This window comes from Hesperophylax consimilis, chromosome 2 (genome assembly GCF_061612785.1).
Source record: "Hesperophylax consimilis isolate HC1 chromosome 2, BYU_Hcon_1.0, whole genome shotgun sequence".
Taxonomy (NCBI): Eukaryota; Metazoa; Arthropoda; class Insecta; order Trichoptera; family Limnephilidae; genus Hesperophylax; species Hesperophylax consimilis.
The window spans coordinates 7,486,676-7,500,590 of NC_142837.1; the positions used below are offsets into that span (position 1 = coordinate 7,486,676).

General features: G+C 31.9%; 1 protein-coding gene across 1 annotated transcript in view; it reads right to left on the reverse strand.

Moving 5' to 3' along the window:
• LOC149425658 (gonadotropin-releasing hormone receptor-like) overlaps positions 1-13,915 on the reverse strand; it is a 476,707-nt gene that overhangs the window by 343,256 nt on the left and 119,536 nt on the right. Inside the window, exon 2 of the mRNA XM_089640935.1 lies at positions 3,206-3,260. The gene's annotated coding sequence lies outside the window, so the exon portion shown is untranslated. The remainder of the gene's footprint in view (positions 1-3,205; positions 3,261-13,915) is intronic.

The following is a 13,915-nucleotide window of genomic DNA, read 5'->3' on the forward strand; positions in this document are numbered from 1 at the left end:
TTTACTGTTGTGTGCAATTTTAGAGCCGTATGTTAGGTGTTCCGGCATGTAGGGAGATTTTCTTTGCGTTTTGACAAAGCTCCATATTTTTTTTGTATTATTTTGTATGGCGTGTTCTAAGTGTGAAATATAATTGTGGTATGTGAGAGTAGCGATTTTCTTTTGTCTTTTTCGGAACAGTGAAAAGGTTTGGTAATCTAGTGGGTTCTTGTGGCGTTTCCAGGCTCGAAAGAACTTCATCTTTTCTTTTGTAATGTTAATAAGAGCCGATGAGTACCACGCTGGGAAGTTGGTTGGTTTCAGAACTTTCTTTGGAACAAAGTCATCTATCAAGGCGTCGATGATTAGGTAAAAGCTGTTAACCGCCGTGTTAACGTCCTGTGCATTTAAAACAGAAGACCAGTCAGTTTTTGACAGAGCGTCATTGACTAGGTCATAGTTGACTTTATTGAATAACTTGATCGTCTGGGGTGAGGAAGTGGTTGTGGGGGCGTAAATATTGAGTTCAATTATTAAGGATGTGTGATGTGCATCTTCCGGAACCAGAGGAGAGTCAGCAGGAGAGACGCAGACTGTGGTGTTACAGAGCACTAGGTCAAGTGTTCTACCGTACCTGTTTGGAATGTGGTTGTATTGTTTTAAATCCGAATAAGATAGACAGTTAAGGAGGGTGGTGGAGCAGATGTCAGTACCACGGGGATGATATGCGGTGTTCCAGCTGATGTTAGGCATGTTGTAATCGCCAATTAATAGAAAGATATCGTTTGGATAGTTTGTGGTTAAGTCGGAAATTCTGGACGTATGACTGTTGAGAAAGGATAAACGCTGAGTATTTGATAGCTTTGGACCGACTCCGGGTAAGTACGAACAACAGATGTGAATATTGGATTTACGGCGTTTTGGGTGTTTTAATGCTAGTGAAATCCAAATGTCTTCAGCTTCCGAGCTCCACGACTCGCGTGAGTGAACAGTAAATTCTTTTTTTATAGCAATTGCGACACCACCTCCTTTGATTTTACCCGTTAGGGGCGTGTCTCTATCTTTTCTGTAAATATTATACCTGGGGTCGAAGAGCTCGTTGTCAGATATGCTGTCTACTAACCATGTTTCAGTAATTAAAATTATATCGAATTCATTTGACAAAACATTATGATAAAACTCTTTCGTTTTACTGCAAAGGCCACGCGCGTTTTGATAAAAAATTATTAATTTTTCTGACATAAGAGGGCGAAGTAAATTACCGATTTATTGTTGTCTGCCACAAGTCCACTGGGATATGCATTAGGCGAGTGTAACGCTTGATAATATATTGAATGTGCAAGTGTGTAGGTATGATTGTTAAACATTTTAGCGGCTGTTATGGATAGAATGAGTGTGTTGTTGTGATGTGTTGTGAGCGTGGGAGCTTTATGTTCCTGATGACTATCTAAGGCAGCGTCGTCATAGTTTTTTTAAAAAAAAAATTATTTATTACAAAATAATACGAGATTCAAATTATAACAGTATGCAAAATTGAATATTATTTTTTTCCTAATTATTCTATTACTCCATAAGGTGAACTCCGGGAGCTCGTGTTTATGGGAGGAGAGGGAATATAAAAAAAAAATAATGTTTAAAAGGTGATGTGTGAACAGTAGGTATTCAAAGTTTTCAGATTATTCTTCCTGACTGTAGGACCAACCTGATGGGGGAGGAGTATTATTGCTGAATTGTTGAATCAAATCATATTATATCCTCTCCTGTGCATAAGCATTAGCTATATCAGGAGAACTTGTGTAATATAATATAAATCATTATTACTTTATTGTGGTCAAATGTATCATGTTAGTATTTTTATAAATTAAGCGTCAGCAAGGAGAGAATCAAAGGGGAAAATATATTGATTCTTGAAAGAGACTCTCCTTATTGACTTATTCAATCTGCATTCACTCCAACATCGCATATTCGTGAACTGCGAACCATAAACGGAAAGCCCACTGCCGATTCAAGTGACTGCCAAGCGCGCGTGTGAAAAGTAAGCCACTGCCGAAAAACCACCACTGCATTAAGAAAAACATTAAGACACCTTTTTTTTTCCTGCTCCCTTCTACCGAGACAATCTCCCACCGTAGGGGGCGCTGCTCGGGGTTGTGAATGATTTGGAGTAAAGCTTTGAGGTAATGAATTCTAGGGAAAAATCGCATTTTCTCTTATTTTCATTTCAATCAACCTTCCGGAAGTAATTTTATAAATGATAGTGAAAACCCAATTAAAATCCGTTGCGAAGTTTGTGTTCCTAGTGTGATAATCGAAAAACTACATAAACACTACAAAAGCTTTACAAAATCTTACATTACGAATAAATAAATACAAATATGTCACAGCATTTATAACGGTCGAGAGAACACATAGTTGGATAAAGAGATATATTCGGAAGCTATTCTGTTTAATTAGTTTACATGTATTGCGCACTGTAAATATTAAACATTCTGTGACGTTCAATCTACGTCAAACTTTTCGGTACTGCATCAAGAATAATTCTGGTAAAAATATTTATTTAAAATGTCTGGTTTTTATAAAAACGACTATTCCAGAATAAAGGTGAAGAATTGATTACCACACAAAAAAATGTGAGCGCACGTTATCGATCGAATAAGATTGAGTAAGAAATGTCTGGAGGAATCTTTACAAAGCAAAATGAGTTCAGTCAATTCAATTTGTTCTTCCCCTCAGTTTTACAAAGAAATGCATTGTACTCACAAATAATGAAATAATTAATAAAAATTAATTTTTGTAATAAATGAATGAGAAAAACCTTATTTTTTTATAATTTAATATTAAAGTTAGTTTATAGCGGTTTTTAACCGAAAATTTGAAACAGAAAAAAGATACGGTTACATCTGGGACATGAACTTAGGTCCTTTGCCTTACCGGGTAGGTGCTCTACCAAATGCGCTAATGGGACCCTATTTTCTTCAATGACCTGGGTCCATTATTAAGATTTGTTAATATTATCTTAACGATTGATCGTTGTTGTTTAAAAAATAATCCCGAGTTTCTAATCACATAAGTTCTATTTTTTTAATGTCTGTTCACTCAACAGTAAGTAAAAAGTCTTTGCAGTAGAAAATTTAAATACGTATCCTAGAAAAAAATCATGCAGCAGTTATTTAGATACGACTTGTTCAGCTTTAGCACGTGAATAAGTTTAGAGTTAAATTCTTACCTTTCTATTGAAGAAATTTCCAACTGTTCACGTCTCAGAACTCCCAATCTGATACCTGCAAAGAAAAACAAATATTTAATAAATTGATAAAAACTTTTATTTCTGATATTAGGCAATAAAGGGTATTTCCACCTCAGAAAATAAAAATTGATGAAAAATTACTTTTAAATCGCTGGCATGGCATTATGTTTTTATGAACCGTTTTAATAATAATGTTGTAAAATATTTTCAAATAGAATTATTAGTTATTTTGGTCTGAGCGATTGAATAAACAATTTACATCAAGATTTAAACAATGTGGCTACACGGAGAAAACTTACTGGTCAAATTATTCCTTTCCTGTTAAAAACGGGATTGGATGCCTATAACGAATGAATTGACAAATTTCATGATAAAATAGCAGTACAGCACGAATTTATTATGAGGAAGTCAGAACAAGTGTTCTTGAAAATAATAATTATTTAACGTCTCGTCCGTATATTTGTTCGGACAAGGACTGAATGACTAATATTTTAAAAGGAACATCTTTGTCACATTTTAATCAATCTATATTGAAATAGCTATTGATATAAAAACCGTACGAATTTTTCTCCGTCTAAGTGAAGACAAATTTTCTTTTCAAGAAATAAAATATTATTTAATTATGCTTTAAAACATTGCAACAGTCTCAGATATTCGTGATATTTGAATAACCCTCAACAGTTAACTACAATATTGGTGGTCAAACAACGAATAAAGCTGCTAAAATGTTAGGTTTCATCATTATAAACACAAAACTTTTTAATAGAATCAATATTATTAAGCAGCTTTATTTATCATAGGTACGGAGACAACTGGAGTATGCAACCGTTGTGTTGTTGGTCTCCATTAATTGCACAATAAAATCTAAGCATTTCAAAACAAATTCTTAAAACATTTGTGCTACAACTGTGAAATTACCTATTAGACCAGTAACCGTGTATATCAGACCTTGCGTCAGATCCGCAAGTTCTGATTTTTTGATGACTTGTTTGTGTTGTTAGACCAAAGAATAATCCAAGTTTCTGACCCCGAGTGAAAAACGTAACATTGTCAAAAATCCAAAAAACCTCTGAATTTTCTACCTTTTTTCTGTTTTTGGCAATTTTTAATTTGAAGGACTGTTTTTTGATTATATTATGTTAAAATCCGTCTTTTTTCAAATAACTAACTTTGACTAACTTTAACTTCGATACAATTTTAGCTCAGAACCGACTCTTAAACTCAATAGTTTCCAAAATACAGCTTTGCAAAATGTAACAATTTTTTTCAAACTAGGAATTTTTTTTTCGACTCCGTAGGCGTATTTCCTTCGGGAAACGTCTTATCGAATGTTCCAATAAACTCTAAGAGGTTTGAGGGAACCAAATATAACCGCCCCTACATATTTACTATTTCTCATTTATAGCCCTGTTCTTTGTGTTACGTTATCGTGTCATGACCACAAACCCCTACTCTTCCCCTCCATTATTGAAAAGGACGATATTTTTCAAGTTATATTGTTTTGCTCCCTTTACTTATTATGTGGGGATCTCAAGAAATAAAATGAGAAAAATGCATGACTATTTTAATTTACATTTCCATACATTTATTTAAAATTAACTGAAACATAAAGTTGTCTATATTAATAATAAAAAAGAAAAAAAGAAAAATACTTTTAGTACATTTTGCCATCTTGGAAGGGCCCGGTTGAGATTCGTCTTATTCGAATTATTTAAAGCGACCCGACGCGGACTAGTACACAGTACATTATCAGCAACCTTGACACCGATACCGAGTTAATTGCCTACGTAACGCGCGTGAAATTATATCTTGAAGTTTCCTTTGTAAAACGTTCTGCTTTTGTTTCTACGTTTATTTGTGGATGCATTATAATAAACTGCTCCACATTGAGATGAGGCCTTGTAAGGCGGATAAGGTTATGGATGTAAGGGTTGCCACCGTGAGGAGCAATTATTATCCGCTATCCTGCTGCTGCTACCACTTCAAGTGTAGAGGTGGTGTTGAGAAAAATGGCAGCTTTCTTTTCAAAGTCCGGGATTTTTTGGACTATGGTCAACATTTACATATTATCTTGGCCGAAAAAGCCGGATGTCGAGTCACACCCACTGAAGGCATGGATGAAATGTCTCCGGTGTGATATATACTTTGAGAAGAAAATTATGGAATTGATCACATTTGTGGCTTTGCTTCTTCCACATTTCTTGAAAAAAATTCTTACGTTGGTGTGAAATCCCAGTGAGCATTATCAACAAATCGATGTCTTCACCAGCGACTGATAACAACATCTTAAGAAGAGGCAAAAGTGACATTTGTAGTGGTGATACGACTGTCAGCATCTTCCTCTGCAGGCAATACCTACTCAAATGTTATGGTTCGATTTTTGTGTTAAACAGGTCGATGAAACGAATTCTGTTTTTGTAATTTGACAAGAAATTATCCTGAAATTTTTTTCCTCTTTCACTCATTGTTTTATTTTCTTATATGTATCTGAAATGTTATTATCTTTAGTAAATATAATGAGCCTAGATGAAGCTTGAGAATAGCGAAACCCGGTTGGATGTCATTATTAATTCAAATAAAAATGGTGTATTACAAAGTTTGTTTTTTTTAAATTTATATATAATGTCACACCTTAAAGCGATTGCTTCTTTCGAAAAAAAAAAAAATTAAATTAACAAAATCCCTTGAAACATGTTTACTGTATTATTGATTGAAACTCAACATGGCACATGTTTCTACAGTAGAGTGTGTTATGTTCGTTCTACGATCTGTCAATACAAGATCATAGTGACTGAAAAAAAAAAATTTGAATCGCTAAAAAACACCATTTATCGCTTTAATTCGCGAAAATATCGTTAATGCTATGAATGAGTGTCTCTAACAATGAATAATGAAAACTTTACCTGCGCATTTTATGGAGGAGTCTAGACTTTAACAGCTCAGATAGTTTATGTTAGAGTTTTTTATAGGGTTATTTGTAAGAGGTACCTGCGAATTGATTAGAGGAAAATCGGATTATCAGTAATGACCGTACACTTGGATGATTTAGTGATTCTGTTAACAGTGTCCTATCATCGCTAACCAGAAAGCCTTGTCAATAAACCTTTAAGGGTTGAGGTAACAACAGTTAAGGGAGAACCCTAAGTAGCCACCGGAGGGTGAAGAACAAAAGAAACCTTTTCCAAGAGAGTAATAAACACGTCTTGAACAGGACAAAGATAAAAAAAAACTGATTCAATCTTTAGAGTTTTAGGAATGTGACGACAAAAAAAAACAAGGAGCATCATCATTTTCGATCGCGGTCAGTTGGTATTAGCAGCATAAGAAGTTATGTTATATATTTTTATACGACTTGCTTTATAGTTTGCCGGTTCTTTTTGTAAACTAGCTGATGTAAGATATAAAGATAAACATAATTTGAGATTTCTCATTAGTTACTCGTACTTTATAACGTTACGTTAAAAAAGATACGATCGCATCTGTTTCAAATTTTCGTTTCAAACTCGATATATATTGAAATCAACAATTAAATATTATAATTTGAGGTTTTATTCGTAAAGTTATTCAAAAAATAAAAAAAATATACCTTTTGGACAACCTTTTAAACATTATAATTATTTATTTATTAATTAATTAATTAATTATTTATTTATTTAACAACAGTATAAAACAAACAATAGAAAATCTAAATAAAATATAATGATTTCTCATACACTATTTGCATTTAAAAAATAGTGGACTAATTTGGCTTAAAATGTATTGAAGTTTAAATTAAATATGTCAGCGACATCACTTAGTTCATTGCCCAACCCATGTATTCTTTCTAACACAGAATTTGTAGCAAATTTATTGTTGTAGAATAAAATATTCTGTCAGTATATTTTGGAGGTATATGTAAAGATAGCAAATTTATAGTGTCAGGGCAGTCCAACCTTATATGAAAAATTTTATATGATAAAAGGAGATCAAATATTTTTCGCCTTTCAGATAATTTCGATAAGTTAAGTTTACTGCGTAAATTGACATAATTGATTTCAATAATAGAAATCACAATTTTGAAATTTACAAAACGTAAAAATTTGTTTAGAATTTTTTCAATTTGTTAACAATAAGAGTTGAAATGAGGACACCAAATGGTTGAATTGTATTCAACCTGACTTCTAACCAGAGACGTGTATATTAATTTTATAGTTTTTATGTTATTAAAGTCTTTAGCGATTCTGAGAATAAATCCAAGAATTTGTAATCCCTTAGTGGTAATGCTATTAAAGTGATTCAAGAAGCGTAATTTGGAGTCAAAGATAACTCCAAGGTCATTGAATTCAAAGACTCTTTTTAGATTGGCATTGTTAATTGAGTAGTCGAATAGTGGAGGGGTTTTAGATCTATGGAAACTGATCGTTTGGCATTTGTTGATATTAAGATGTAATTTGTTTACGATGCACCATTCATAAAGTTTATTTAAGTTGAATTGTAGAGTTATACAATCAGAAGAATTTAATTATATATTATTATTAAATTCATATATATTATAATTGACTGCTTCCGAAAGGTAATACTTAATTTCTACTTTTATTCTCCAGCGAAAAAAAATTATAATAATTAGAATTACTTAATTTATAAGCCTCCGTTCTCTGATTGTACAGATTTTTCATTTTATAGATAAATAAATATATTTCAACAATCCATGTTGAAAAATGTTAGTAGGTATAATATTTTAATATTATCGTTGCCTAAACAATGAATATCATGAATAAATTATTTTAATTAAATTTTATTTTTGAAGAAGTTATTTTGTAATTCGGGGGTATATTATAATTATTTTATTATTTATTATAATATATGGTTTTAGTATTATTTCACAAATTTGTGTTTATTAAACATTTACAATAATAACATTATTATATCAGTAGTTCTGTGAACAGTTAGTAGACTAATTCTAATTTTATCCTTTTTGGTAAATCAAAACCAAAATTTCCTTTGAAATCATGAGATGTATAGGTAGGTACTTAATAATCGTGTTATAACTATTTTATGTTCTTTTTTTAAATTTCGTATAAGGTAATTTATACAAATTGTCTTTATTCAAATATTTCAAGGCAAGTAGGTACCATATCGGAAAAAAGCTAATAAGAAAATCGAAATAAACATTACGATTTCTAATTTGAATGTTGAACCAATAAAACGATAACTTTCTCAATATAGAAACGGAACGCACAAACAAATTAATCACGAAAATAGACGACAAATAAAAACGGTCGATGTGAAACAGGACTGCGTTACGCTCAGTCAATTATTTCATTATATTATATTTCATTATTATATACCTTGAAAATCTTCCAAAGCGATTTTATAATGAACAATTTTTAAATTTTCAAACCTATAAATAATCCTGTGTAACTGAGTTCAATTCTGAATAAAATTATGTCATTCTTCCTAATATTTTGGAAACTATCATCATCCTGGTAAATTGCGCTTTTATATTACAGACATTATACCTATAACCATTGTGACGAACCAAGTTTTGTCACAATGGTTATATAATGTCTGTAAATGCGAATGGTAGCAGAAGTCGGGACATCCGAGGAAGACATGGAACGATCAAGTGAATCAAATACTCGAGTCGGTACATGTCATGTGATAGAAGAGTATGTATGAGACGATGTATGAATGTGAATGAGACAATAAGTGTGTGACAAGCCCGAGTTGTTTTGCGGTCCGTCGATGACGAATCAAATTTCGTCACAAGTAAATTACCCTTGTATATTACAGAAATTATATAACCATTGTGATGAACCAAATTTCGTCACAAGTAAATTGCCCATGTATACTATATACATTATATAACCATTGTGACGAATCAAATTACGTCACAGGTAAATTTTAATTAATAAAAAGTTATGAAATGAGCATATATCGCATTGTACATAGACAAAGAAAGCGTTGGCAGACATGGGTCGCAGGAACAAGAAAATAATTGAATGAGAATGCGGGGTGAAGCCACGGTTCCTACGAGTACACGAGTACATAGAAAACGAACAGATGGGAGTGGTGGTGGAATATCAAGCAACCTTACCCCGCCCAGTGGCGCGATGCAGGGCGGTGGATGAAAAAGTCACAGTCAAGTTCTGGATGGAGTGATTCCCAAGATATGTATGCGGCGAAGAAAAGCTAGGAATGAGAGGAAGAGAGTGCGGTGACAAGACGCGGCCAGTGGCCAAAATGCGATGACAAAGGTGCTGGTAGCAGAAATTGCAGAAGACTCGGCTATGAAGGCCTGAGCAACTGAACAGACGCTGTCATTGAGCACTTTGGTCAACGTAGATATCTCATTGCTAACAAGGTAGTTACGGTGAACAATATTGTGCTTTTAATTAACGATGACGAAGCGATCAATTAAGAACCAACCCCGAACCATATGACAATAAGCATTAGGTGTAAATAGATCAGAGTATAATTAAGATTTAGTGTTAAAACTTGGCCAAACATAATTAAAATTCACTTACAATTTTTTTTTTCCAACTCAAGCGATTCAAATTGGTGAGAAAGGAGAGTGTAGAAAGTACACGATAGTATGTTTCTTTGTAAATAAACAATCATGTATTAAACCAGAATAAAAACTTATAAGTAGCTAAGAATTGTTTAAATTTCTTTGAAGATTATTGAGTTGCGTTGAAAACATTGTGCTTTCAAATAAAAATATTCAAATGTTACGATAAAAGTCGTATTTTTGGGATTGTTTGTTAAATTTCTTGTCTCGTATAAGGACAGACCTTCGTAATACGTAAACCTCTCTCCCACCGCCAATTTTCTACGAACATGGTTCACGTGAATGAATGGGACGGGTGAAAAATTTAATATTCTTTGGTCGAGGTTTCATTTTTTGCAATTTTCTTCAGTTATCGGTCTAGGGATCATCGAATCTCTGGCGACAGCAATGTTTACCCGAGGCTGTACCTGACGATAAGTATACCTACATAATAAATACATTTTACCTGTAAACTAAATTTATCTGCTTAGGGAAAAATTTTTATCAGATGGATGCATATCTGCTTTCTTTTTGAATATTTTTATCGGTAAATACATTTTTTGTATGTTTTTGTTTATAACTGTTCGATAATCTTGAAGAATTACTAAAAAAAGTCCCTACCTCCATGTTAGACAAAGATTCTTCGTCTAAAAGGACCTCATAAAAATAAAGTAGTAAACACAAATACTAACCAGGTGCGGAGATATATATTTGCATTATACGTTTATGTATAATAAAAACAAGACTAAAATACGAGTGCTTTAAGAGCCATTACAAAACAAGCCATTTCCGACAGAGGAATGCAGAGAAGATTGAATGAAACCCAAATCTGTTTCGGCACATCCTTAATTGATTACCATTCACATATCGTTACACCCATGTTTACCCGTTTGTTATTGTAATTCTTGCAACGACCAAGATGATTCACTCGATGGTTTCACGACTTATCGACTACACACCATCCTTGACTAAACCATGTGAGAATACATTTCTTTTTTTTCCAATCTTACTATGGTCTTGCATTACTTTGGGATATAAACATTCGTAATTCTTAAATTGAATCACAGATGGTTTTGGCATACTTGGGCCTCAGAGTTTTAGACCATTTTCGTTTTCCTTTCCTTCTCATGGTCCGAAGGAGAAGATTTGAGATTCAAAATGATTTACATGAATTTAAGAGAGCTTATACGAACCGTGTAGGTGTTTTCTTATATTTGTTTGTACCACATGTAAATACCGCACTAGTCTCTCTATTGATTTCAACCATCTGAAGATAATTAGTTCAATAAATTGCTCAGATAGATGCTGAATTATTTTGCTCGAAGAACGTGCTTATGCAATTGTTTCATTAATGGTAATATTTCCCACACACGTTCCCACACGTGTGTCACAGGTATTTTTACACGGTTAATTATTTCGCAATAAGTATAATTGCATGCAAATCACATTTGTTTCCGCAAATAAAATATTGATGATTCATGCGCAAGTTGTTATTGTTATTTTTTATTTACGACCGCAGTTTGCAGTTATTTTGCAATGAAAATATTTTGTTGTGAAGGTTTTCTTGTTAAATTAATTAATTGGTTTTCATTAAAATGATATATTTTCTTCCTATTTAGAATATTCCTCGAAGTTATAAAGTGAACTGATAATATGGTCATTCATTAATAAATTTAACACCTGTTCCTCTCCCTCCTTTGTACTACAGAAGATAACTCTTACTTCCACTGGGAAACTATTCCAAGATTACACGAATAAGATAATTAATTAAAAGTTCAACAATGTATAACAATGTAAGATAATGAAAATTATTAATTACGCATTAAAACGTATTCAGGTGTGAGAACTAATGAATAAGTAAAGAGTCATTTAATTTTTTTACTCTTTATTTATCCCACTTTTTTAACATGACAAGTTTTTTTTATTTAGTTATTTATTTTTTATTTCATAGAAAATTTACATTGGATACATTTTTTAGGTTTTTATAACCGCCATGCCTGGAGATGAAGGGGTGTAGGGGTGTAGGGATGTAGCGTTGTACGGATGTAAAGATGTAGGGATGGAGATGGATTTTTACGTAAAAACTCATAATTCTAGTAGTGCTTTAGCCACAACCATTCCGAAATTATTCTTTTTTTGTTTTTCCGATAAATTTACTTATAAATAACACAAACGAAGCTGGCATAGCTTTTTTCGAAGGACTATGCGTATGCTGCTATCAGGGATAGATGGATTGTGTATAGTAAAAAATTAAATACATTTCAAGAGATATTTTAAGAAGTATAAAAAGATTTACATGAATATCAATTATAAGAACCACTTAAAAAACCCAGAAGAGAGACAGCAAGAATATAATAATATTTGTTAAATGATATTGTTTTACTATTTTATCCTTTTCATATCGGTTTTGGTTCAATCGGTTGCATGATTATTTATTTTTCTGCAATATCATGTTAATATTAATTTTTATCTCAATTATTCATTAACAAAACCGCCTTCCAGATTGTATCTGAACACAGTTGATGACAAATTTGAAGTAGATTTTCTTTGAAATATACAATTGGTTTACAAGGTTTTTGGAGCAATCAGGTAATGTTATGTAACTTGTAATGTTGTAATATAAAGTACCAGTACCTGTGAAGTCCAGAAATAATAAATTAGAACCTTTTTAATGTATACAAACTTAGATCCATATTATGAAGACAGAGTGAGATATATCATCACTTTAAAAAGGGTGCCGTTTTTGACTGTTTTTCCCTAAATGAAATCTGAGACGAATGGCATTAAAAACTGAACAACAAAAGGAAGAAAACACTGCTTTATTTTGGGAAAAATCTTAAAGAATAACAAAAGTGTAAAGGGAGACAGACAAACGGAACAACTTCAATTATGTATAAGATTATCCCCGGTGACGGCACACAATAATAATTATCTTAGCCATAAACTTGAAGAAACCAGCTTTATTTTAGGTATTTTAGCTAATTATTTGCCTTTGTTAATGTACTGGGCATATTATACCCTTTTCTCATCCAAATTAAATCCTACAAAACCAGAAAATTGTTGACTAAGCTGTGCTATACAGAATTTGAAAGAAGGTTTTTTCTTAACATTTTACAACGAAAATAAATTATTTTAGACCCTTAATAAATTTTAACAATTAACTTGTTTAAGCATTTTTATTTGGTTATAAATAAAACTTATGTGTCATAGTATAATTGTGGTGAAAAAAATTAAATATCCGATGATTTAACCCTCTCCCGGAAAAAAGTTGCATCAAACAATGAATAGGTTTCATGTTGCATAACATTTGAAATTTAAAATACAATTAACAAATCGAGAGTTTTAAACTTCCATTGGTGAAGAAACGCAATTCACTTATATATCTTCAATAAAACAAATTCACTTTATTTCGTCATTGTAATTTAATGAAAATAAATTAATAATTTGTATAAAAACCAAATAATCTTAGTGTGTCTAAACCAATGGTTTCTTTGTCAGGATAAACGAATAATGATAATTAACAAATATTAGAATATACAAATACAACAAATATACAAATTTGTAACTTTGGACAAAAAATATTTACTTTGGACAAAAAATATTTACTTTGGACAGCAATTTACAAATGGAATAATTCAAACGATTTGCTTTCGAGATATTGTCATGATCATCTTATGTCATTATTCCGCAAATCTGTTCTGACGAGCAAAAACCTGGCTTTAATATTTTTTTTCTCCAAAAATACTTCTTTCTTGCAGTTTACTTAAGATTTCCATTTCCTTCCTATTTTCCCATGAATTAAACCATCCTCCGTGTTTTTGACAAACAACATTATATATGAATGTATTATAACAATTCAAAGGCTATACTTGATAATAAGTATAGTTCGATTTACGTTGACCGCCACCACTCAGCGTCCAAACTAAAAGTCAGTCTATTCAAATATGTGTGACAGTTCTATAATGTTTTGTAAAATATCCAATCAGGCGTAATAAAGGTTTGCTAATTTCAATTTATTACTTCAATAATAAAGTTACAAACTTAATTTATTTACATTACTATAAATATAATTACTAACTATGTTTCTCCATTGAGACACCAGTTTTTCAATCGATATCATTTTTGTTAGTTAAAAAATTGGTTTTTATTATTTTCATATT